General features: G+C 47.7%; 1 protein-coding gene and 1 pseudogene across 1 annotated transcript in view; one reads left to right on the top strand and one right to left on the bottom strand.

Annotated features, from left to right (window-relative positions):
- Positions 1–25,211, bottom strand: part of LOC148183294 (E3 ubiquitin-protein ligase KCMF1-like) — a 146,037-nt gene that overhangs the window by 105,140 nt on the left and 15,686 nt on the right. The window lies entirely within an intron of this gene.
- Positions 1–25,211, top strand: part of LOC148183296 (uncharacterized) — a 36,857-nt pseudogene that overhangs the window by 576 nt on the left and 11,070 nt on the right.

Consider the following 25,211-nt stretch of genomic DNA (forward strand, 5'->3'; position numbering starts at 1 on the left):
AAGAATATGCATCTGCGTTAGCAATGATGAAACGGGATGAAAGGGAGGAGACCGTGCTGGATATGGCAAAGAAGCTTTGAGCATACGCAGATGCCGTACATGGCCCCACACATGCAAGAATCGCAGCTGTGGAAACACGTCTGCAGAAATTAGAAGATAAGACAGAGGAGAATCACAAGAAACTTAGAGATGAGATTAAAGAGGACCTTCTCCAAATCTCAGTAGTACAGATCAGAGGTCCTGGCACTCAACGCAGGCATTCCCCAGATCAGGAGAGAAGGTATACCCCACAAGCTGAGCTGTGGTTCTTCCTGCGTGATTGCGGAGAAAACATGAGGAGATGGGATGGGAAATCTACTGCAGCTCTGGCACAACGGGTGCGTGAATTGAAGGAGGAGAAGAGTCACAAAGGGAGTTCCACCAAAAGGGAAGCAGCTCGAGTTGCACGTAGCCAAACTGCCAGGTATGATGATGATGACATGTCTGATCCCCTTGAAGGAACATCCAAGACATATACCAAAGGAAAGAAGGATAACCAGGCTTAGAGGGGCCCTGCCTCTAGCCAGGTAGAGGCTAGGGAAAATCGTGTTTTTTGGACTGTGTGGATTCGTTGGCCTGGCACATCAGAACCACAACGATATGAGGCCTTGGTTGACACTGGTGCACAGTGCACGCTAATCCCATCAAGACATGTAGGGGCAGAATCTGTTTCTATTGCTGGCGTGACAGGGGGATCTCAGGATTTTACCTTGGTGGAAGCAGACGTGAGCCTGACTGGAAATGAATGGAAGAAACACCCTATTGTGACAGGCCCAGAGGCTCCATGCATTTTGGGCATAGACTACCTCCGAAGTGGGTATTTCAAAGACCCAAAAGGACTCAGCTGGGCATTTGGGATAGCAGCTGTGGAGACAGAGGGTGTCCAGCAACTGAACACCTTGCCTGGACTGTCCGAGAATCCATCTACAGTAGGACTTCTGAAGGTGAAAGAACAGCAAGTACCAATTGCCACCTCGACAGTGCACCGCCGACAATATAGAACAACTCGAGATGCTGTGATCCCCATCCACAAGATGATCAGAGAGCTGGAGAGCCAAGGGGTGGTCAGCAAAACCCACTCACCCTTCAACAGCCCCATCTGGCCTGTGCGTAAATCTGAAGGAGAATGGAGACTGACTGTGGACTATCGTGCATTGAATGAAATGACTCCACCGCTGAGCGCTGCCGTGCCGGACATGCTGGAGCTCCAGTACGAGCTGGAGTCCAAAGCAGCAAAGTGGTACGCCACTATTGACATTGCCAATGCATTTTTCTCCATTCCCCTGGCAGCAGAATGCAGGCCTCAGTTTGCCTTCACCTGGAGGGGAGTGCAATACACCTGGAACCGACTGCCCCAGGGGTGGAAGCACAGCCCCACCATTTGCCATAAACTGATCCAGGCTGCCCTGGAAAAGGGTGAGGCTCCAGACATCTACAGTACATAGATGACATCATTGTGTGGGGGAACACAGCAGCAGAAGTGTTTGAGAAAGGAGAGAAAATCATCCAGATCCTCCTGGAAGCTGGTTTTGCCATCAAGAAGAGCAAAGTTAAGGGACCAGCTCGTGAGATTCAGTTCCTGGGGGTAAAGTGGCAAGATGGACGGCGTCAGATTCCTACTGATGTCATCAACAAAATCACAGCAATGTCTCCACCAACTAATAAGAAGGAAACACAAGCTTTCTTAGGTGCCATAGGGTTTTGGAGAATGCATATTCCTGAATACAGTCAGATTGTGAGCCCTCTTTACCTGGTCACTCGGAAGAAGAATAATTTCCATTGGGGCCCTGAGCAGCAACAAGCCTTTGCTCAGATCAAGCAGGAGATCGCCCATGCAGTAGCCCTTGGCCCAGTCAGGACAGGACCAGATGTGAAGAACGTGCTCTACTCTGCAGCCGGGAGCCTTGGTCTGTCCTGGAGCCTTTGGCAGAAGGTGTCTGGTGAGACTCGAGGCCGACCATTAGGATTTTGGAGTAGAAGCTACAGAGGGTCCGAAGCCCATTACACCCCAACAGAAAAAGAAATTTTAGCAGCCTATGAAGGAGTCCAAGCTGCCTCAGAGGTGATTGGCACTGAAGCACAACTCCTCCTGGCACCCCGACTACCGGTGCTAGGATGGATGTTCAAGGGAAAGGTTCCTTCCACCCATCATGCAACCAGTGCCACATGGAGCAAGTGGATTGCTCTTACCACACAGCGCACCCGTATTGGTAAACTGAATCGCCCTGGGATTTTGGAAATAATTACAAACTGGCCTGAAGGTGAAAATTTTGGTCTCACAGATGAAGAACAAGAGGAAGTGACAAGGGCTGAAGAAGCTCCACCATATAACCAGCTGCCAGCAGAAGAAACACGCTACGCTCTTTTCACTGATGGTTCCTGTCGCATCATAGGGATGAACCGGAAGTGGAAAGCAGCCGTATGGAGTCCCACACGACAGGCCACAGAGGCCACTGAAGGAGAAGGTGGATCAAGTCAACTTGCAGAACTTGAAGCTGTTCAACTGGCCCTGGACATTGCTGAAAGAGAGAGGTGGCCAAAGCTCTACCTCTACACGGATTCATGGATGGTGGCCAATGCTCTGTGGGGATGGTTGGAGAGGTGGAAAGAGGCTAATTGGCAGCGTAGAGGAAAACCAATTTGGGCTGCTAAAGAGTGGAAAGATATTGCTAGCAGGGTAGGGAGACTACCAGTGAAAGTCCGCCATGTAGATGCCTATGTCCCCAAGAGTAGAGCTAATGAGGAACACCAACATAATAAGCAGGTAGATCCGGCTGCAAAAATACAAGTGTCAAAAATAGATTTGGATTGGGAACATAAGGGAGAGTTGTTCCTAGCCCGATGGGCTCATGATGCCTCAGGTCATCAGGGTAGAGATGCCAACTATAAGTGGGCACGAGACCGAGGGGTGGATTTAACCATGGACAGTATTTCTCAGGTAATCCATGACTGTGAGACGTGTGCCATGATCAAACAGGCCAAGCGGTTGAAGCCCCTCTGGTACGGTGGGCGGTGGTCCAGATACAAGTATGGGGAGGCCTGGCAGATTGACTACATCACACTGCCCCAAACCCGCCAAGGCAAGCGCTACGTGCTCACAATGGTAGAAGCCACCACAGGATGGTTGGAAACCTACCCTGTGCCTCATGCTACAGCCCGTAAAACCATCCTGGGACTTGAAAAGCAGGTCCTTTGGAGGCATGGCACCCCTGAGAGGATTGAGTCAGACAATGGGACTCATTTCAAGAACAGCCTTATAAACACCTGGGCTAGGGAACATGGCATTGAGTGGGTGTACCATATCCCGTACCATGCACCAGCAGCTGGGAAAGTGGAGAGGTACAATGGACTGTTAAAAACCACCTTAAAGGCACTGGGTGGAGGATCTTTTAAAAACTGGGAGCAACATCTAGCAAAGGCCACCTGGTTAGTCAACACCAGAGGTTCCACCAAGTGAGCAGGTCCTGCCCAGTCTGAGTCTTTGCATGTAGTAGACGGAGACAAAGTCCCAGTGGTACATGTCAGAGGTCTGCTAGGGAAGACGGTTTGGGTCAATTCTACCTCGAGTACAGACAAACCCATTCGTGGGGTTGTCTTTGCTCAAGGACTAGGTTGTACATGGTGGATAATGCAGAGAGATGGAACAACACGATGTGTACCTCAGGGAGACCTGATCATTGGGTAAAAGGTTACTGCCATTGTCTGTACATTAAACCACGCAGACATGAAATAGAAGGAAATGTGTAAGTGTTGAAGGTATGAGCAAGTGAAAGATGGTGTTTTGAGTGAGTAAAATGAGAGAGTGGGGAATCCTGCAGCTCTCCAGTGTGGGGGTTTGGATTCAGTAGCTTGGTGTGGGGCTTGACAAGGGGCATGATGGATATATTGCTTGTATTTTTTGGGTGGAACGGAGGGGAAGTTTTTATGTATGTAAATGTGTGCAGAGTTGGAATGTTAGTTTTGGCAGTAAGTCGACGATATGGGGATAAGGGGTGGAATGTCCTGGGTTGATTATGATGTTAAATTGTATCCCCATTCGTCCACCTAACCCAGACACAGGTTTTGTATTCTTAAAATTCCATCTAAGAGTAAAAGTGAGTGGAAAAGAAGCAACGAGTCTGTTATCAGAGACTGTACTTGCTCCCCCCGCATCGGGAGTTTTGACTGCAGCACAGACAAACAACAAGAGACAGATCGCCTTGGCTTTCCAACTAGCCAGAGCAGAGAGGTCTTCCTGGACTGTTTTCTTTCCCTTTTTCTGAAACGAATCGAACCTGCTCTGGACTGGGGACTCGGGGGAGCACCGTGAGCTTGCACCCGTGGACTACCGGGAGCCCAGCCTGGGCAGCAGCATTTTCCAGCGCCAGAGGGACTGATAACAGAGCGAACACCCACAGGAAAGAGACCCTCTGAAGTTTGTCATCTTTTCTGAACAGCGAGAGGTTTTGTAATTTGATATCGTTCATTTTTGTGCTGGGTAGTGCTGTGCCTGTGAAATAAACAGGTTTTTTCCACTTCTCTCAGAGAAATCTCTTCCCAAACCAGTTGGGGGGTGGGAGAAAAGGGCCACGTGGGTTTGCTTCCCGGGGGGGGCCCCCATTGGAGGTTTTCTCCCACATTTGCCCTAAACCAGGACAACTTTTTAGAAGGACCCCTTCAAGGGTTTCCTCCCAAATTTTGCCCTAAACCAATACAGCCCCATTCCTGGCAACTGGGCATAAGAATTCTCAAAGCCTGCAGCCTCACTCCAGCTGTTGGTACTCATACCTCATGCATGTGTACATGCAAACACACACATACTGGGCTCCTCCAGTAACTGGCCTTAGACACTCAGTCAATCCAGTAGCTGGCACCTGAATTCCCTGGTCTGCCAGTTGCCTCACACAGACACATGTACACACAAATAGCTCACTCTAGTGGCTCATCTGGACTTATGGCCTTTCCAATAGCTCTCTCTGAGATCCTCTGGTCTCTCCAGTAACTGCCTCCAACTTACCATCTCTCTAATATCTGGCTCCCAAGCCTCTCATCCTACTTTCTGGCTACTCCAGCTTGAATTTTACTACCTATTACACACACCCACTGTGATAGATTGGCATTTAAGAAGAAAGTAGGAAACATCTAAGGAAGTTAAGGTTTGCTGGAGGTTGATGGGAGCTTCCTCTCCTGGCCAATAACTGGCCATTTCTGAGAACTGACAGTAGTTTTGACCATTGAAAAGTGAGATCAACCTATGAACACCACCCTTTAAAACTTAAGCCTGGGAATTTCTCTCTCTCTTTGGTTTCCAGTTTTGAAAGGTAACAGAACTCCAGCTGGCTCCTGTCCCCTCCCCAGGCCATGCAGCCTGGTAGGGGGGCTGGGCTCGGCCTGCCACAGTTTCCCACAGCCCCAGGCCGCCGGGCTCTGCTGTGGCCTCCCAGGAAGCCTCTGGGAAGCCTCCGGGGTGGCTGAAGCTTTTCCCAGGGGAGGCCCCAGCTCTAGGCACTGCTGAGCTGAAACCCGGCTGCGGCTTGAGCCAGATTTTAACCCTTTCACTACCCAGATGAGACTTGCAGATTTAATCCTTTTTCCAGAGAAAGGGAAAGAGAACATAAACTATCAAAGCCAGTGAGGAAAGTAATTAAGCCTCAGATGGGAAGAGAATAAGAAGATGCACTAATAAGCTGAAATATTCTTTTGTTAAAGCTATGGAGATGGACAATAATGTTTTGAAAAACCTCCTTTAATTCATGAAAGAGTATTTGGGAGGGAATGAAGTATTTCAAAGTGTGGATCTAAGCAAAGGTAATTCGTCGATAGAGCTGAGCAAATGGTGAAGTAGTTGTGATCCTATGAGATGCTGGAACAGAAAAGGAGAAGTGAGAGCTGTTGAAGATTTGTGGCCCTTAAGAGAAAAAGAGAAAACTTCTCTTTCCAGAGACGATCACAGAGACAGATGAAGAGAACTTTTGCCTTTGAATAACTCATCCTTCAAATGACACCCCTTGAACCATGGCCCATGAACACACCTCAGAGTGGTGTGAAATGGGAGAAGACTGATGGCAGCGTATTCTGGGTGGCTGGCATCAGAGATATAGAAAGCCATGAGAAAATGGTTTTCTTGTGAAAAACTCTCCATTAAATGACAAAAGAAAAGTTATTTTTCTCTACAAAGAGTGATGAAAATACTATAGCAAAGTTGGGACTGCTTTAACCACCAGGTTTTGTCTCTGTGTTGTCAGTTGGACAAGGGAATGGTTGGGTGCTGGGGGAAAAGGGTTTTCTGGAAGTTTTATTCTGGTTTCTTATTCTTGCAGTTTTGTTAATAAACTTTCTTTATTCCTTTTTAGTTTTAAGCCTGTTTTGCCCTTCTCCTAATCCATATCTCACAGAAAGAAATTAATAAGTTTTCTAGTGAATTTCTAGCTAATGCTTTTAAACCACGACACCAACACAACTGGAAGACACTCCAGTTGCTGAGACCTCAGGCTCAGGAGTCCCTATAATTCCATGATCCCTTCTGCTGGCATTTAGAGCACTATGCATGCATGCAAAATAAAAAACCTCCTCATCTAAGAAGACTAGTTGAGGCATTTGATAAGAGAAGCCAGTGCATTGATCAGGCACAGGGCATGGCCATGACAAGACCAGCAACATGACTGGGCATTTTATCCCCTTAACCCTCTATTTTCCCATGCTTATTCCTCTCCAATCCATCTTAATACCAGCCTTCCATTGCCTTAGGGCCTTCCTTTAAGTACCATATACTAAGTCTTGTACAATCCCAAAATGCTCTTCCCCTGCAACCTATGAGTCCTATATCCCTGAAGGCAGAACACACACACTCACACACACATTCCTTGGAGTCTGCACAGTAATATAAGGGGAGTCTCATCTGTTGGTTCCTCTCAGCAGGTCTCATGCTCAGACAATGGTCTGACTTGCAAAACTAAGGGTTTGTCTGAACCCAAAATAATACAAGTGTATTGAAAAAAAGTAAAAATTTATAGTAGAACATAAAAACCCTTATGCTAGATCATTAAAGTATTACCCATGTTCTACCTTGAGGAATTCTCAAACATTTCCTTATAATGGAAACATAACAAAGAGAATGGCTTCACAACCACTCCCACTCATCATCACAGAGAATATCTCTTTTTAGTCAGTTAACAAACCCACAGAAACTACAGTTGTTTACAAGGAAAAGCAATACTAGGAACATACTATCTTTAATATGAGAATTATACAGTCTTTAGAATAAAAAGCTTTAAGAACTTTAATGCCTACTTCACTCAAGCTTTAAACTTGTTCTGCTCCTCTGCCCAACTTCTTTCTTTAACTCACTAGTGCACATGCTTCTTTACTATCGGCTTGTACTTTCTCCAAATACACCACCCAAACATCTGCCTCTCATACCACACATCCATGTTGTATTCCCTTGGTCTCATAAGCAAGGGTCATCCCAATGGTTTCATTATTTAAAGTTTCTAATTTTTTTCCTGTTGACATACACAGGAAGTATCCAAAATATATGCTCCTGTTCCAGTCTTGCATAATTTTTACACGCCACACTTAGTGAGGTAAAAGTGGCAGTAGCAGCAACTGAGGTAAGTCCAGGGGTGAGGGTTAGATCAGGCTGTACAGGGCGGGTCGCCAGCTCAGGAACAAATGAGCAGCAGCCTCAAGCCTCGTGTGGACCCGGAAGCCCCCAGCAGCCAATCAGATGAAGAGGGGGCGTTGCCAGAACCATCTGTCTTGGTTTGACACTGGCCAAACACCAGGCACCCACAAAAGCTGCTCACTCACCCTCCTCTGCCACAGCTGGACAGAGGAGAGAAAAATGTAATGACGGCTTCATTAGTTGAGATAAGGACTGAGAGAAAACACTCCAAGGGCAAAACAGGCTCAACTTAGAGGTACAAAATGAATTTATTACTAACAAAGTCAGAGGAGGATAATGAGAAGTAAAATAAGCCCTTGAAAACACCTTTTCTTCCCCTAACCCCTCCTTCCTTCCCACCAACAGTGCAGGGAGACAGGGACTGGGGGTTTTGGTCAGTTCATCACCTGAAGTTTTCTTACGCTGTTCAGGGAGTGAAGTCCTTCCCCTGTGAGACCATGGAGTCTCTTCCCATGGGAGACACCTTTCTGTGAACCTCTACAATGGGGATCCACTCTTACGAGCAGCAGTCCTCCCAAAACTGCTGTGGCATAGGTCACTCTTCCACAGGGTGCAATCCTCCAAGGACAGGCTGCCCCAGCCTGGAAGCAGGGGCCCTCTCTCTCCACCAGGTCTCCCACTGAATCACAGCCTCCTCTAGGCATGCACCTGCTCTGGTGTGAGCACCTCCCTCACAGGCTGCAGATGGATCTCTGCATCCCCCATGGACCCCCATGGGCAGCAGAGGGACAGCCTGATTCACCATGGTCGTCACCATGGCCTGCAGAGGAATCTCAGCTCCGGCACCTGAAGCACTTCCTGCCCCTCCTTCATTCACCTCGATGTCTACATAGTTGTTTCCCTCACATGTTCTCACCTCCTCTTCTTCCCTGGCTGGAAAATTACAACTGCATGCCCAATTTTGTTTTGATTTTCTTCTTAAATATGTTATTGCATAGGCGTTACCACCATCTCTAATTGGCCCAGGCTTGGCCAGCGGCACATCCATCTTCAGAGCCATCAGGGATTGGCTCTGCCGAACATGGTGGAAGCTTCTAGCAGCTTCTCACAGAAGACACCTCTGTGGCCCCCCCACTACCAAAAAACAGGCAATGCAAAACCAACACAGCATCCAAGAGAGATTTAAATGGCTCTAGGGAGAGTGAGTGATCCAGAGAACAGAGAACAGGAGTGGGAAAACAGGGGCATGGCATGCAGTGTAGGCATGGCATGGCAGTTTGCATGGCACATTGCACAGGAAGAACAAGCAGGAAGGGCTCCTCTCTGATCATCTGGGAGCAGCCAATAGATGCAGCAAACAGTCTTGGTAGTTGGCGGAGAAGAGCACAAAGAGATCCTTTCATCCCCAGCCTTAATAGCTGTCTTGGTTTGAAAGACAGGTGTCTGCTAAGGAAGGCAGGAGCCTCCCTTGGAATGGAAAATATGACCCTCTTCCCTCTGAATTATTATAATTTTGAAATTAAGGGGCTTTCAGGAAAAGATATGAGAAAAGGAATAACAGTTCTTTAATAGTGTGTGTATGTATAACAAGGCAAACAAACAACAACAATGGTAACAACAACAAACAAGAGCAGAAAGCCCAATAAACAGTCTCTTCCCACTGTTTAAGCAATTTCCCCTTTGGTGTAGTTACGGTCGCAGCAGGCAGGGGTGCTGGCAGGCTCCCAGACAGGCAGGGCAGGTGCGATGACTCCCCCTCAACTGCAGGCGGCGCTGTGGCACGAGTCCGGCTGTCTACATGGACAATGGCAGATGGGTTCAGCGGAAGGGATGGAAATGGGGCTTCCTTTACAAACCCTCAGGGGCAGCCGATCCCGGTGCCCCCTCTGGACAGCAAAAAGGAGCTGTAGCAGGGACTTCGGAGTAGCAAGGTGGGAAGGCTGGGATGAGCAAAGTCTTGGAGTGGTAGATGAGATGTATCAGAAACCTGTCAGCTGTAGCTGGAACTGCGGGGCGTCCCGACAGGGCAGGGGGTACAGAGCTACAATGTAGCGAAAACTCGGAGCAGTGGCAAAAATACCCAAAAAAAACAGAAGGGGTAGGGCGGGGCAGGGGCAGCGGCAGCCTGGGTCCCGAGCAGGGCAGAGAAAAGGGTCCCTGGGAGAGGAAAGGGCTTGGGATCCTGGGGTTTTCCCCCAAGGCACGAGAGCAGATAGTGAAAGTCCTTTCTTAGTGAGGTAGGGTGTTAATAAGGTCCCAGTTCAGTGGCTGCTCTCACAAGCAGATGCTCACCCCACAGCAGAAGAAGCAGGACTGGTCTGGGCTCCGGCGGCAGCAGTGAATTCCCTCCCCCTAGCAGCAGCTCCAACTGTCCTCCTCCGAAGCCAAGCACAAGAGAGCTAGCAGTTGTCCCAGCCCCTTCTTTTTCCAGACCAATTCTCATTGTATCTCTGCCCTTCCCAGAGGAAACCCCCAGGTAAAAAGAGAGAGTAGCCAGTTGTACCCCTCCCCTGAGCTGAAACCACTTCTTATGTCTCTCTTAAGTACCCGGTCGATACTGTCTCCTAGTGACACATATGGGGGAAAATTCTTTGAGAGAAAGAAACAAAAGAAAGAATCTTAAACCCCAACATTAGCGTACTAGTGTATGCTTCCTCAGTTATGGTGTTGACATGCCATAGAGCTCAATCCCCTGTAGCTGTGGGAGTCACTGACCCAGCCTCCAGAGGCCTCCAGACAGACAGACCTACCTGCTGATGGTAGATGCAGCTCTCCAGGTCACAGGTTGCTGGGAATGCTTGATGCCTCTGTGTGAGGCTGGGGCAGACAAGCAGTTCTTTTGCAGATGTGCTGTGGTTGAGGAGCTGTGTCACCAAGTGAAGGAGCTACAGGAAGAAGTGAACAAGCTACATAGTATTTGAGTGAACGAGCAAGAGATTGAACAGTTATTTTCAGAGACACTACAGTCCCAAGTCTCTCAGGAGTCTCAAGCCTCCATTGTAGTGGAGAAGCAGGTGGACTCAGAACCCTGCAGGGTAATTAGTCAAGGGTCTGTTCAAGAGGAAGGCTGGAAGCAGGTCACATGTACCAGGAGGAAGGTTCCTCCTCCTTCTCAGAATTTGACAAGTAGGACTGGCATTTTCTACAACAGGTATGAGGCCCTGGAACTAGAAGGCCAGACAACTGATGAGATGGGCGAAGGTCCTTCTGGGATAGAGGGGCCTCCTAAAGCAACCCCACCTGTACGTACATCACAATCTCCTCTGTTAAGAGGAGAAGAGAGTAGTTGTAATAAGAGACTCCCTCCTAAGGGGAATGGAGGGTCCAATATGCAGACCGGACCCAACTCACAGGGAAGTCTGTGGTCTCCCAGGGGTTTGGATAAGGGACATTACTGGAAAACTTTCCAGTCTAGTAAGGCCTTCTGGTTACTATCCCTTATTGGTTGTTCAAGCCAGCAGTGACAAAATAACAAAGGGAAGTCTGAGGGCAATTAAAAGAGACTTCAGGGCCCTGGGGCGATTGGTAGAAGGATCAGGAGCACAGACTGATTTCCTTGAATCTTCTGGTAACAAGGAATAATATTGATAGGAATATGCAGATCCATCAGGTCACTATGTAGCTCTGAGGTTGGTGTCAGCAGAAAAATTTTGGGGCTTTTGACCATGGGATGATCTACTCAACACCTTGTCTACTGACACCTGGTGGGATACACCTTTCTCAGAGGGGAAAAAGCTCTAGCGCAGGAGCTAGCAGGGCTCATTGATAGAGCTTTAAACTAGATTGGAAGGGGGGACAAAACCAGGCTTGCCAGTGCTGAGTGATGGGACAGTGTGCCAAAAATTGAGGAAACAAGCACTAATGGGATCCCTCAATATACTTCACGAGGTGTTGGCTACAATGTACCACACCTGAAATGTTTCTATACCAGTGCACACAGCATGAGGAACAAAGAAGAGGAGCTCAAAGCTTTGGCCCAGTCCCAGAGATTTGACATCATTGGCATAAGTGAAACCTGGTGGGATGAGTCCTGTGACTGGAGTGCCCTGTTGGATGGTTCCAGGTTCTTCAGGAGGAATAGATAGGGAAGGTGAGGCAGGGGGTGGCATTCTATGTAATAGAAGGATTAGACTGTATGGAGCTCACAGTTGGCAATGAAACAGTTGAAAGCCTCTGGGTAAGAATCAAGGGATGAGAAAGTAAAGCAGATGTCATTGTGGGAGTCTACTATAGACCTCCTAACCAGGACAATGATGCCAATGAATTATTCTTTGAACAGCTAAGGGACACTTCCAAGTCAACTGCCCTTGTCCTTATGGAGACTTCAACTTGACAGAAATTAACTGGGAGCATCATGTAACCCAGGCCAGAAGATTTCTTAAAAACCTGGATGACAATTTCATGGAACAGGTACTAAGGAAGCCACCTTGGAAAGATGCCCTCCTTGACCTACTGCTTGTCAATAGAGTGGATCTTGTGAGTGAAGTGGTGATTGGCAGCCACCTTGGCCACAGCAACTACAAAGCAATCGAGTTTAAAATCTCTAGTGACAGAAGGAAAAGTGCCAGAAAAACCTCAACCCTGAACACAAGGAGAGCAGACTTCAGGCTGCTCAGGAAACTAGTAAGTTCGTTCCCCTGGGAAAATGTTTTTACAGGTGCTGGGGTCCATCACTGCTGGTCACTTTTTAAGCATCACATCCTAAGGGCAAAGGAGCAGGTGATTCCCAAATGTTGGAAGTCAAGCAGGCGAGGCAGAAGGCCGGCTTGGCTGAACAGGAATCTTCTCTTGGAAATAAGGCAAAACAGGAATGTGTATGGCCAGTGGAAGCAAGGTCAAGTGACATGGGAAGAATACAGAGATGCTGCTCATTTGGACTGAAAGGGACCTTTAAAGATCATCTAGTCAAACCCCCCCTGAAATGAACAAGGACATCCTTAACTAGATCAGGCTGATCAGAGCCCCATCCAATCTAACCTTGAATGTTTCCAGTGATGGAGAAACATTTGAATCTACCCTCTTTTAGTTTAAAACCATTACCCCTTGTCCTACTGAAAAAGGCCCTGCTAAAAAGGCTCTCTCAGTCTTTCTTATAAGCCCCACCTTGAAAGACCACAATAAGGTCTCCCCAGAGCCCAGCCTAAACAACCCCAACTGTTTCAGCCTTTCCTAGTAGGAGAGGTACTCCAGCCATCTGATCACTTTTGTGGCCCTCCTCTGGACCCACTCTAAGAGGTCCATGTCTTGTACTGAGGACTCCAGAGCTGGATGCAGCACTCCAAGTGGGGCCTCACCAGAGAAGAGCAGAGAGGAGGAATCACCTCCCTTGACCTGCTGACCATGCTGCTTTGGATGCAGCCCGGGACATGGCTGGTTTCTGAGCTGCAAATTCACATTGCCAGCTCATGTCCAACCTCTCATCCACCAGCACACCCAAGTCCTTCTTGGCAGGGATGCTCTCAATTTGTTCATCCTCCAGTCTGGATTGATACCAGGGGCTGCCCCAACCCAGGTGCAAAACCTTGCATTAGGCCTTGTTGAACCTCATGAGGTTCATATATGACCACTTCTCAAGCTTGTCCAGGTCCCCCTGGATGGAATCCAGTCCCTCAGGCATGTCAACTCCACCACATGTTCATGTCTGTCTTGTACTAGGGAGCCCAGAACTGGACATGAGATTACACCTGAAGTCCCAAATGGTGCATTGGGTTTGCGTGGCCAGGTTTTGGTAGCAGGGGGCTAACAGGGGTGGCTTGTGTGAAGATGCCAGAAGCTTCCATTATTTCCAACAGAGCCAATGCCAGCCAGCTCCAAGATGGACCTGGTCAAGGCCAAGCAAATTGGAGATGGTAGTAACGCCTCTGTAATAACATATTTAAGAAGAAAAAAAGAAAAAGTTATTGCACAGGATTGCAGCCAGAGAAGAGCGGATTGAGAATATGTGAGAGGAACAACCAAGGTCAGTGGAAAAGGAGGGGGAGGAGGTGCTCCAGGCACCAGAGATGTGATTCCCCTGCAGCCCATGGTGAAAACCATGGTGAAGCAGCTGTGCCCCTGCAGCCCATGGAGATCCATGGGGATGCAGTTACATCTGCAGCCCCTGGAGAAGACCCATGCTGGAGCAGGTGAATGCCTGAGAAGAGGCTATGACCCCATGGTAGTCCCATGCTGGAGCAGGGTCCTGGCAGGGACCTGCAGACCCATGGAGAGAGGAGCCCACACTAGTGTGGGTACGGAGGAGCCCACCGAGCCCGAGATCCTGGCTCTCCCCTGGAGGCAAGACACCTTTTACTCAGAGAGACACAATGTATCGCTCCCAGGGGTCTTTGAGTTAGATATGTTAAACTGTTGTGCCCCATTGGTGTTCCCCCCTGCTGTCCCACCCCGATACAGGTATCTTGGGCTTCCCCCCGCCCCTCTCCTTCCCCATAAATACCCCGGGTTTTCCCCTGTTCGAGAGATTCGCTGTTGCCGGCACCCTTCGCCAAAGCTCTGCCTGAATAAAGGTTTGTGCCTTGGTGGAACGCTGGACCAGCTTTCTCGTCCCTGCTTCCTGTGTTGCCTGCCTGCTGCTGCCGAGCTGAGCTGAAATCACTCGACTGCTGCTGAGCTGAGCTGGAATCACTCGACTGCTCGAAGCTGCTCACGCGCTTCGGCCCAGCCCTTCTCAGGGCTGTTTCTCTAGAGAAGTCGCGGTGCTCCGGGCTTTCCGTCGCCGCGGCACACTAGAGCAGGTTTCCTGGTAGGACTTGGGACCACATAGGGCATTGGAGCAGACTGTGCCTGAAGGACTGCCTCCCATGAAAAGAGACCCATGTTGGACTGGTTCATGAAGAGCTGTACCCAATGGGAAAGACTCACGTTGGAGAAGTTTGTGGAGAATGGTCACCCATGGAAAAGACCCTAAGCTGGAGAAGGGGAAGGGTTCCTCTCCCTGAAGAGGAAACAGCAGCAGAAACCACCTGTGATAAACTGACTGTAACCTACAGTCCCTGCCTCCCTGTGTGTGCTGGTTTTCCATTAGTTGATATTTAGTAAGAAAGAAGAAACCACCCACGGAAATTATTTTGCTGAGAGAAGCTGCTGAGAGCTTCCTCTGTGCCTGGAAAAAAAAAAAACAATAGCTGGCTAGTTCTGAGATAGACAACTGATTGAACCATTTAGAAGTTGGATCCGCCTCTGTGAGATCCACATTTTAAAAACAGACAAGCCTGGGAAAATTCTCTTAGCTTCCAGCCTTGAACAGGTAACTGGGGGCCAGCCCCTGCTCGGCCTGCACGGCCCGGCGGGGCCGGGCCGGGGCTCTGCTGCGGCACTGGCCCCTCTCAGGAAGCCCTCCGGGTCCCGTTCTGGCAAGGTGGCTGGGGCCCTTTCACAGGGGGGAGCCCGCCAAGCCCTTTCCAGCGGTGCCGCTGGGCCAGGCTGGCCCTCGGCTCAGCTGAAATTCTGCTGCCACTGAGTTTCACCAGAAACTGCCAGGCAGGGGGAGGGGAAGCCATGGGCCCGTGGCGTGCTACCTCTGAGCTGAGATCCTAGCTGCCCTCCCCCAGTGCAGCCACCAAAAATCATCCAGCATAAACAGCTCCAGCCAATGCCCCCAGCAGAGATCACATGACTATCCACAGGCCTGGGCAAGATTTAATCCTTTCACTACACAGATAAGACCTGCAGACCTTGATCCTCTCTCAAGGGAGATAAAAAGAGCGACGACATATAGAAAGACAACATGAAGACACCAAGGTCAGTAAAGGGGTCAAGCCTCAGATGGAAGGAGAATGAGGAGATGCCCTAATGGGGATGAAAGTTCTTTTGGTAGGGCCATGGAGATGGACAATGATACACTGAAATATCCCCTTTAATTCATGAGAAATGTATGGGGGGATGAAGCGTTCAAACTGTAGATGTGAGCAGAGGTCTCCATGATGAAGCAAAATAGATGTTGAAGAGCTATGATCCCATGAGAAGCTTGAACAGAGAGAGAGATGAGAGTGAGGAAGACCCTTTGCCCCTGGGAAGAGAAGAAGACCTCTGTTCCTAGAGATGATCGCAGCGATAGATGGAGAGAACCTTTGCTTTTGAACAGCTCATCCTTAAAATAATACCCCATAAGTTGACATGGCCCATTAACTCAGCTGTGGGAAGGCTGTGAAAATGGGAGGAACTTCATGATTGCAGATTTTCCCAGGCAGCTGCTATTTGTGGAAATGAAAAGCCATGAGAGAACTGTTTCTTGTGGAGAAGTCTCCATGGTATGGCAAGAGAAAGCTCCTCTCCCTCAAAGAACTGATGAAAGACTATTGTATAGTTGGTAACTGATTCAAAATCCCAGGTTTTATCTCTGTTGTCAGTTGGGAAAGAAGTCAGGCAGGGGGAGAAAAAAGCTTCTCAATATTTTATTCTGATGCTTCTTATTCTTGTAGTCCTGTTAATAAAGTTTCTTTATTCCTTTTAAGTTTTAAGTCTGTTTTGCCCTTCTCCTAATCCATATCTCACAGCAAGAAATGAGTAAGTGCCCTGGTGATTTTAACTAGCGCTAAACCCACCACATTATTTGGTGCATTGTCTAGGAAATTCAAATTGGCGAATTTAAACCACTACACTAAATTGGTGTTTCTGCCCAGTTTCAAACTAAAATCGCCACACTGTGCCACTGGGGTAGTAGGTAGGGCCTGGGAAGGAGAGAGAGGTGGAGGGAAGGTGCTTTTAAGGTTTGTTTTACTTCTCATTATCCTGCTCTGATTTTGACTGGTAATAAATTCAGTAATTTCCCCAAGTCAAGTTTGTTTTGCCCATGAGGGTAATTGGTGAGTGATCTCTCCCTGTCCTTATCTCAACTCATGAACTTTTTCTTACATTTTCTCTCCCCTGCCCAACTGAGGGGAGTGATAGAGTGGCTTTGGTGGATGCCTGACATACAGCCAGGGTCAAACCACCACAGCTTAATAGAAGGAAACCATCTCTTCCCTCAAGTTGCTACTACACTTGCTGAAACAGCCCAGTATTTGCTAGAACTTCACTAGAAGGGCATACTGCTGTCTCATACTCAGTTTATCCTACAGGACCCTCATGTTCTTTTCTGCAAAGCTGCTTTCTAGCTAGTTGGTGCTCAGCCTGAACTGGTGTGGGGTGTTTACCTCCCCAGGCGCAGGATTTGGCATTTGTCCTTGTTGAACTGCATGAGGTGCCTACCAGACCATTTCTCCAGCCTATTGAGGTCCTTCTGAATAACAGCCCAGCCTTATAACATATTGACTGTGTGATAAATGTAACCTTGGATAAAAATTCGTGAAAGAATAAATAAGTATATAACTGGATTTGTAACAATGTAAAAATTATATAAAATATAGTGTGGCCGAAGAATTTCCCCAAACCCAGTAGTAACTACCCATTCAGGCGGTAACGACCCTAGGCGATGTTCATCAGCCTGAAAGAAAGAGCAGGACACGAACAATTAAGCTAAACAAAGAAAGGAGCCAGGCCGAGATGGCCATCGACTCCACACCGCACCTGGGCACCCCTTCCTGCAAGCCCCGACTGAAGATGCAATCAGGCCAGACAATAAGTGGAAGCCCAGCCGAGATATCCATCGACTCCGCACCGGACTTGGACACTTCACCCTGAGAGCCCAACCGAAGATACAATCAAGAAGCACTCAGAACCTTTCACATGCGAGAGGACTCTGCCCAGTCGTCTATTGATTCAGTTCCATGGTTCCAGGAAATTCATTCAACCAGCCATCTAAACTCTTTGTTGAACAGTAACTGCTCAGAGTTTTGGCCTCAGGACACAAAATCCCTATAAAAACCCCGGACAGTCTACCCTCCTTCGTGGATTTGGGTAAATCTGTACCTCCGGGTATAGACGTCTCCCTGTCCACCCAGCGCTGCGCTGATTTATTGTGTTTTTTTTCTCTCGTTGTTTGTGATTAAAATTGTTTTATAATAAATCGCTTTTTGTATTAACCCTATTTTGCCATTACATTTATAACAACTGCTTCCCACTATTTGGTTTTATCTGCAAACTTGTAGACAGAGGACAAAGTTGTGTTATCCAGTTGTTTAAAAACATTGAACAGAATTGGCCCCAGTATCCATCTCTAAGAAATACCACTAGTAATTGACCACCAGTTGGACTTTGCGTTGCTGATCACAATCCTCCAAGTCTAGCAGTCTGTCCTAGTTACAGGGATAGGGGCAGAGTCCAAATTGTGTATTCTACGCCCCCTCTACACCATCTTTAGTAGACTGCCTCTTTAAGACCTGCAGCTGAACCAGAAGGACAGCCCAAGCCATTAGCAGTTGCCCCCATTCAAAGAGGAAATCCAAGACCAAATCAGTTCACATAGTGAGTGACAAAGGGGAGGAAGAACCTTCACAACCAGTGAAAGATACAATCATTAAATCCATGTCCCTGCATGAGCTGTGTAAAGAGTTCACCTGTCAGACAGATGAGTCCATATTGACCTGGCTGCTCCAAATCTGGGATGCCACAGCAAACAATACAAACTTAGATGGTGGTGAAGCCAGGCAAATGGGATCCCTGTCCTGGGATGTGGTTATTGACCAGAGGATTGGAAAAAAGCAAGAAAATCTCAGCCTCTGGAGGCAACTCCTGTCAAATGAGGGAAATACACCCTTTACAGAAAAGACCTCTATGTGCAGCAAGGCCAGTGAATCACAATGGTTCGAGGTATCCAGTGCCCAGGAGAAATAGCTGTGATGGAGATAATTTTTTCAGATGATGCGCAATTCCCTGAAAGTCTGGACTGCATTCAATGTACATCACAGATGTGGCAGAAATTTGTACAGCTTGGGCCAAAGATATAATCCCACTACTTAGCATTACTGCAATGGAAGGAGGGAGAAGACAGAGTGATTGCTTTGGCTATCAAACTCTGGATATATGAAGACACTACTGCCACCCCATTACAGGCCCATGTATCAGCTGTGGAAACAGAACTGGCCAAGCATGCCCAGAACTGGGAAGAAAAAATTGAAAGGTGCCACCAGAAACTCAGAGAGGAATTTAAGGAAGAAACTTTCTATGTCTCACCAATACAGACCAGTCTCTGCTATTAGGAGCAGGCACCCCCCAAGCCAGGGAGAGAGGTAATCTGTGGTTTTACTTGCATGAACATGGAGAAGACACAAGGAGATGGGATGGAAAACTCACCTCTGCCCTAGCAGCAAGGGTACATGAGTTGAAAGAAGGAAAAACTACCACAAGAAACTCATCAAGGATAAATGCTTGTCCTAAGGTGACTTTATGATACTAGTATCCCAAATTGCCTGGTTTATGTTAATATATTAAGTTCTGCACCTTTAAGACTGGCTCTGAGAGCGAAAGGGAAGAAAAAGAAAGGTGCAGTTTGTGTTGAAAGAAAACATCACTCCCCCACATCCTGCTTCTGGACTGTAGTGTCTGCAGCACAGACAGACAGCGGGACAGAGCTTCTCTTCAGCTTTTAGTTAGTTTTAGCTAGTTGAGGCAGAGGAGTTCCCTAGAGTTTTTTTTTTCTTTTTTCCTTAGATCTGTTTAAACCTGCTCTAGACTGAAAAACACCCAGACAAACCCCAAGAGCTCACGCCTGTGGCCCACCAGGGCCTGGGCCTCAGCACTATCCAGTGCCAGAGGGACTGATAAGAACCTGAGCAGGCCAAGCTACACCACATGAAAAGGACTTTTCTTCCTGGATTTGCCATCCCATCAAACAGTGAAAGGTTTTATTGTTTAATATTATTCAATTTGTGTTAAATAAACAGTTTTTTCCACTTCTCTCCAAAGAAATATCTTTTTTCCGAACCAGTTGGGGGAAGGGGTCGTTTGAATTTTGCTTTCCTGAGGGAACCCCATTTGGAGGTTCTCTCCCAAATTTACCCTAAACTAAGACAATGCTGCTCCACTTTCCTATGGACACGCCCCTAGGCAGAAGAGAAGGGGTGATGTCATGTTCCATCCTCTGGAAGGGACCTCCAGGTCATATTTACAGGGAGGGAGCAATGAGCACCATAACTAGAACTAGAGGGACCTTGCCTCCCCCCAGGTAGAGGAAATTGACAATTTGATCAATTGGATCTATTTGATCTATTGGATCCGATAGCCTGGTGTCGCCCTGAAAACTCAGCTTCTGAGCTTGTTGACATAGTTTTCTAAGACTTTCCCAGGACAGTAATTGTAAACATAGAGATATGTATGCATTCCTTCTGTTACACATCTTGTGATGGACATCTCTCATGGCCAGTGCGGTTGGGAAAGTGTTATCCTAACCATCCAATCCCTGGCTGTGGTCAGAAACCTACAAATCCTGGGAGAAGAAATAAACTCTCTTTTTCCTTTCACCACACCTCAAGCTGTGTCCGTGTGATCTATTCATCTCCAGCAGCAACAGCCTGACACATCAGACCCACAAGTGTATAACACTCTAGTTAACACGAGCACACAATGTATCCTGATGCCATCAAGATATGTAGGGACAGAATTTATCTCCATCTCTGGGGTGACAGGGGATTTCAGCAGCTGACTGCACTGGAAGTTGAAGTGAGCTTGATTGGGAAGGAATGGTGTTGAGGGTTAGGTGTCCTTTTTTTTTTTTGTTTTGTCCTTCTGGCCTGACCGGGGAATTTTTACCCATTATGTGCTGGGACAACCTAACTACCGGTACTTAGGGGTGCTCGACAACGGACAATGAGTGGCCGGGCCCGGGGGGGGGGGGGGGCAGAAAAGGAGGGGTGGGGACAGTTTTTTAGCTGGTTTTCTTCGGCTTCGGGGAAGGACGTTCGTTTGCTGGGTCGCGGAGCTGCTGCGGAGGAGAGAAGGGAATTTTTCGCCATCACCCAGACAGAGCTGCTGCTTCTTCTCCTTCTCCCCTCTTTGCTGGTGGCCTCTCACCCCCTATCCTGCCGGGACGTGTGGCAGCCACCGCCGCGGAGCTGCTGATACACCTCAGCCACTGGCCCAGGATCGCAGCTCGTTCCCTGCTGTTTCCAGCCAACTGTTCCTCGGAGCCCTGCAGGAGCACCGGGACTGACTGCCCGAGGGGGTTTGTGAAAACAAAACCTCTCCTCCATCCCATCTCAGCTGAGAAAGCTGTCCCGGGGTCCCTGGTTCTGTGTTCTTGTTATTGCTGTAGTTATTGTTTGTTTGTTTGCCTGGTTATACTAGTAAAGAACTGTTATTCCTATCCCCAGATCTCTGCCTGAAAGCCCCTTGATTTCAAAATTATAATAATTCGGAGGGAGGGTGTTGTGAGAAATGAACTTGTAAAAATTCGTAGAAATCTAAATAAATGTATGTAGCAATAATAATATAAAATATAAAGTACAGTGTGGCCCACAAGCCCTTCCCAGATCTAGTCGCGAATTCCCACTCAAAGGATAACGATCCTAGCCGGCGCCCATCAACGGAAAAGAATAGACAGGACATGGATCATCAGGCTGACAGGGACAGGCTCGGCGCCCATCAACGGAAAAGAATGGACAGGACATGAATCATCAGGCTAACAGGGAAAGGCTCCGACGAGATACTCATCACCGGACCTGAACACCCCGCCTTGCAGGCCACCGTTGGGGGAAGCCATCAGGTAGACAAAGGGAAAAAAGTCCAGCCGAGATATCCATCAGCTCCAACCCGGATCCAACCATCCCATCCAGATGGCCTGAACCACAATGAAATCAAGAAACACCCAGAACTTCTTTACATATGAGGAGACTCTGTCCGGACGTCTATTTGACTCTATTCTCCAACGCCAGGAAATCAATTCATACAACAATCAAGGACCCTTGGTGAATGGTGCCTGCCTGGAATTTGGCCTCAAGGCACAAAATCCCTATAAAAACCCCGGACAGTCTACCCTCCTTCGTGGATTTGGGAACACCTATACCTTTGGGTATAGACCCCTGTCCACCCAGCGCTGCGCTGTTTGTTTTATTGTGGTTTTTCCTCATTGTTTATTTTTTTATAGAAATTGTTTTATAATAAATTGTTTTTTATTTAACCCAAATCTGCCTTTGCATTTATAACAGTGTCTACATTCTTTCATCCCAAGGGAGGCTCCTGCTCTCCCCAGCAGACACCTGTCTTCTAGAACGGAGACAAATGGCAAAAACACCCCGTTGTGACTGGTCCAGAGACCCCATGCATCCTTGGAATAGATTATCTCAGAATCAGGTATTTCAAAGACCCAAAGAGATACCGTTGGGCTTTTAGAATAGCTGCTGTGCAGACAGAAGAAACTAGACCTTGCCTGGTCTCTCAGAAGACCTTTCTGCTGTAGGACTGCTGAGGCTTGAAGAGCAACTGGTTCCAACTGCTATTGCAACAGTACATCATCAGCAATACTGCACCAACTGAGATTCCGTGATTCCTATCCATAAGATGATTTATGAACCGGAGAGCCAGGGAGTGGTCAGCAAGACTTACCCTTTAATAGTCCTATATATCCAGTGTGTAAGTCCAGTGGAAACTGACAGTAGACTATTGTGGCCTGAACAGTCACACTACTGAGTGCTGCTGTGCTGGACATGCTCAAATTCAGTATGAGCTCGAGTCCAAGGCAGCAAAGTGGTGCCACCATTGACATTCTAATGTGTTTTTCTCCATTCCTTTAGCAGCAGAGTGCAGGCCACAGTTTGCTTTCACCTGGAGGGGCATGCAGTACACCTGGAATCAACTGTCCCAGGTGTAGAAACAGTCCCACTATTTGTCATGGACTGATCCAGGCTGCACTGGAAAAGGGTGAGGCTCCAGAACATTTGCAGTACATCGATGATGTCATCATATGGGGTGTGGAATTCAGCCTTGGCCACAAACCTAAGCCAGCTATTGCCTCTGAAGAGCCACCTATCTATCTGAAGCTGTGGGAATCTTTCATTTAAGTTACAGCAATCTAAAAGTCTTTCCCAAAATACCCCTCTGTTGTTATGTTAAATAAGTTACTCGTCAGTTACAGACTGGGTAATGTTGCTCCCTATATGGTTAGGCTACTAGAATGTTTGCCCCCTAAGGTTATATATTGTTCCTTCCTTTATTCTTGTCTTTGGTTGGTCACCCTCACCGAGCTCCCCCTGGTTATTGTTGTTCGGCTTTTGGGCATCGTCCCCATTTTCTTTTATTCCTTATTAAAGTGTTATTTTCCTGGTTCCAACCATTGCCCCCACTCCTATTTATTTTCTCGCCACCCTCTGCCCTGAAATCAGGGGACCTAAAGGTTTGTTGCAGTCACCCTCACTGCGAAAATGGGGGAACACAGCAGAGGAAGCTTTGGAGAAAAGTACGACTGTAAGCCCTCTCTATCTTGTGATACGGAAGAAAAATTATTTTAAATGGGGCCCTGAACAACAACAGCCTTTTGAACAAATTAAACAGGAGATTGATCATGCAGTAGCCCCTGGACCTGTCAGGACAGTACAGGATATGAGGAACATGCTCTACACTGAAGCTGGGGAGAATGGTCCTTCCTGGAGCCTCTGGCAGAAAATATCAGAGGAGAATCAAGGACAACCCCTGGGGTTCTGGAGTTGGGGATACAAAGGGTCCAAGGCCTGTTACACCCTGTGGTGGCTTGACATTGACATTTGGGGAAAAAAGTAAGAAACACCCATGGGAGTGATTTCTTTGAGAGAAGCTGCTAGGAGCCTCTTCTGTGCCTGAAACAGGCCAATAGCTGGCTAGTTCTGAGAACTGTCAACATTTTGCACTACTTAGAAATTAGATCCGCCTCTGTGATGATCCACATTTTAAAAACTACAAGCCTGGGAACTGGCTTCTCTTTGCTCCTGGCCTTGAAAGGTAGCACAGCTCTGATGAAGCCGGCCCTCCTCCCCCATGGCCGGTGTGGCCTAAAGGAGGCCAGGCTGGACACCAGTGGCTACTGGGCGGGGGATGGAGGCTTCGACAGCTGTTAACATCTCACTGACACTAAGCCTCCTCCAGTGCCAGGGTGAGCCCTCCCCCCACCTCCCAGAGGCTGCCGGGCGGAGGGAGGCACCCAGCACAGCCTGAAATCCAACACCATGACTGATATGGCACTGGGCAAGATATTAACTCTTTCACTACACAGATGAGACCTGCAGACCTCGATCCTCTCTCCAGGGAGAGAAAAGGAGTGATGACATGTAGAAAGACAACATGAAGACACCAAGGTCAGTAAAAGAAGTAGTCAAGACTCGGATGGAAGGAGGATGAGGAGATGCCGAAAAGGGCTGAAATATTCTTTTGGTAGGGCCATGGAGATGGACAATGATATACTGAAATATCTCCTTTAATTCATGAGAAATGTAAAGGGGGGATGAAGTATTCAAACTGTAGATCTGAGCAGAGGCATCCATTGATGGAGACAAGCAGATGTTGGAGTAGCTGTGATCCCATGAGAAGCTTGAATAGAGAGAGATGAGAGTAAGGAAGACCCATTGCATCCAGGGAGAGAAGAAGAAAACTGTTCCCAGAGATGATCACCGAGACAGATGAGAACCTTTGCCTTTGAACAACTCATCCTTAAAATAATACCCCATGAGTTCATGGCCCATGGACACACCTCTAGGAGTGCGGTGAAAATGGGAGGAATGTCACGATGCAAAATTTTTGCCTAGGCAGCTACTATTCATAAAAAAGAGACTCCACAAGAAAATTGTTTCTTGTGGAGAAGTCTCCATGGCATGACAAGCGAAAACTTCTCTCCCTACAAGAACTGATGAAAGACTGTTGTATAGTTGGTACTGCTTTAACATTCCAGGTTTTGTCTCTACATGGTCAGTTGGGAAAGGCAAAAGTTGGGCAGGGGGAAGAAAGGTATTCTGGAGGTTTTATTCTGATTCTTCTTATTCTTGTAGTCCTGTTAATAAAGTTTCTTTATTCCTTTTAAGTTTTAAGCCTGTTTTGCCCTTCTCCTAATCCTTATCTCACAGCAAGAAATGAGTAAGTGCCCTGGTGATTTTAGCCAGCGCTAAAATCCACCATACTATTTGGTGCGTTGGCCGGGAAATTCAAATTGGCAAATCTAAACCACTACACATCCCAACTGCATTTCGGGAAAGGCCACCAGGTTAGTTAACACTAGCAGATCTACCAGTTGAGCCGGCTCTGCTCAATCAGAACCCCTGCATACAACAGATGCAGATAAAGTCCCTGTGGTGCATATGAGAAACATGTTAGGAAAGAGTTTGGATTAGTCCTGCCTCAAGCAAAGGCAAACCCCTCTGCAGGATTCTTTTTGCTCAAGGACCAGGATGTACTTGGTGCATAATGCAGGAGGGAGAAACACAATGTGTACCTCAAAGGGATTTGATTTGGTGTGAGAACCCTCTGTAATGTTGAATTGCCTATGTAATTCTGGTTGTTGAATGATACTGTGTCTTGTGGTGACTTTATGATACTGTATCCCTTATCATCTGCTTTATGCCTAGACATGGGTCCTGTAACTTTAAGCTAGGTCTGGGAGAGGGGGAAGCCAGGGGAATTCTTTCTGCTGTTTGTGTTCAGACACATCCTCCCCCATTGTTTCTCAGCAGAAAGAGGGAGAGTTAATTGCTTTGCTTTTAGCTAGCTTCTTTTTTTTCTTGTTAGCTGAGGCAAG

This window comes from Pseudopodoces humilis, chromosome 12 (assembly GCF_049639895.1).
Source record: "Pseudopodoces humilis isolate 2021_Gansu_Grassland_sample_001 chromosome 12, ASM4963989v1, whole genome shotgun sequence".
Classification (NCBI taxonomy): domain Eukaryota; kingdom Metazoa; phylum Chordata; class Aves; order Passeriformes; family Paridae; genus Pseudopodoces; species Pseudopodoces humilis.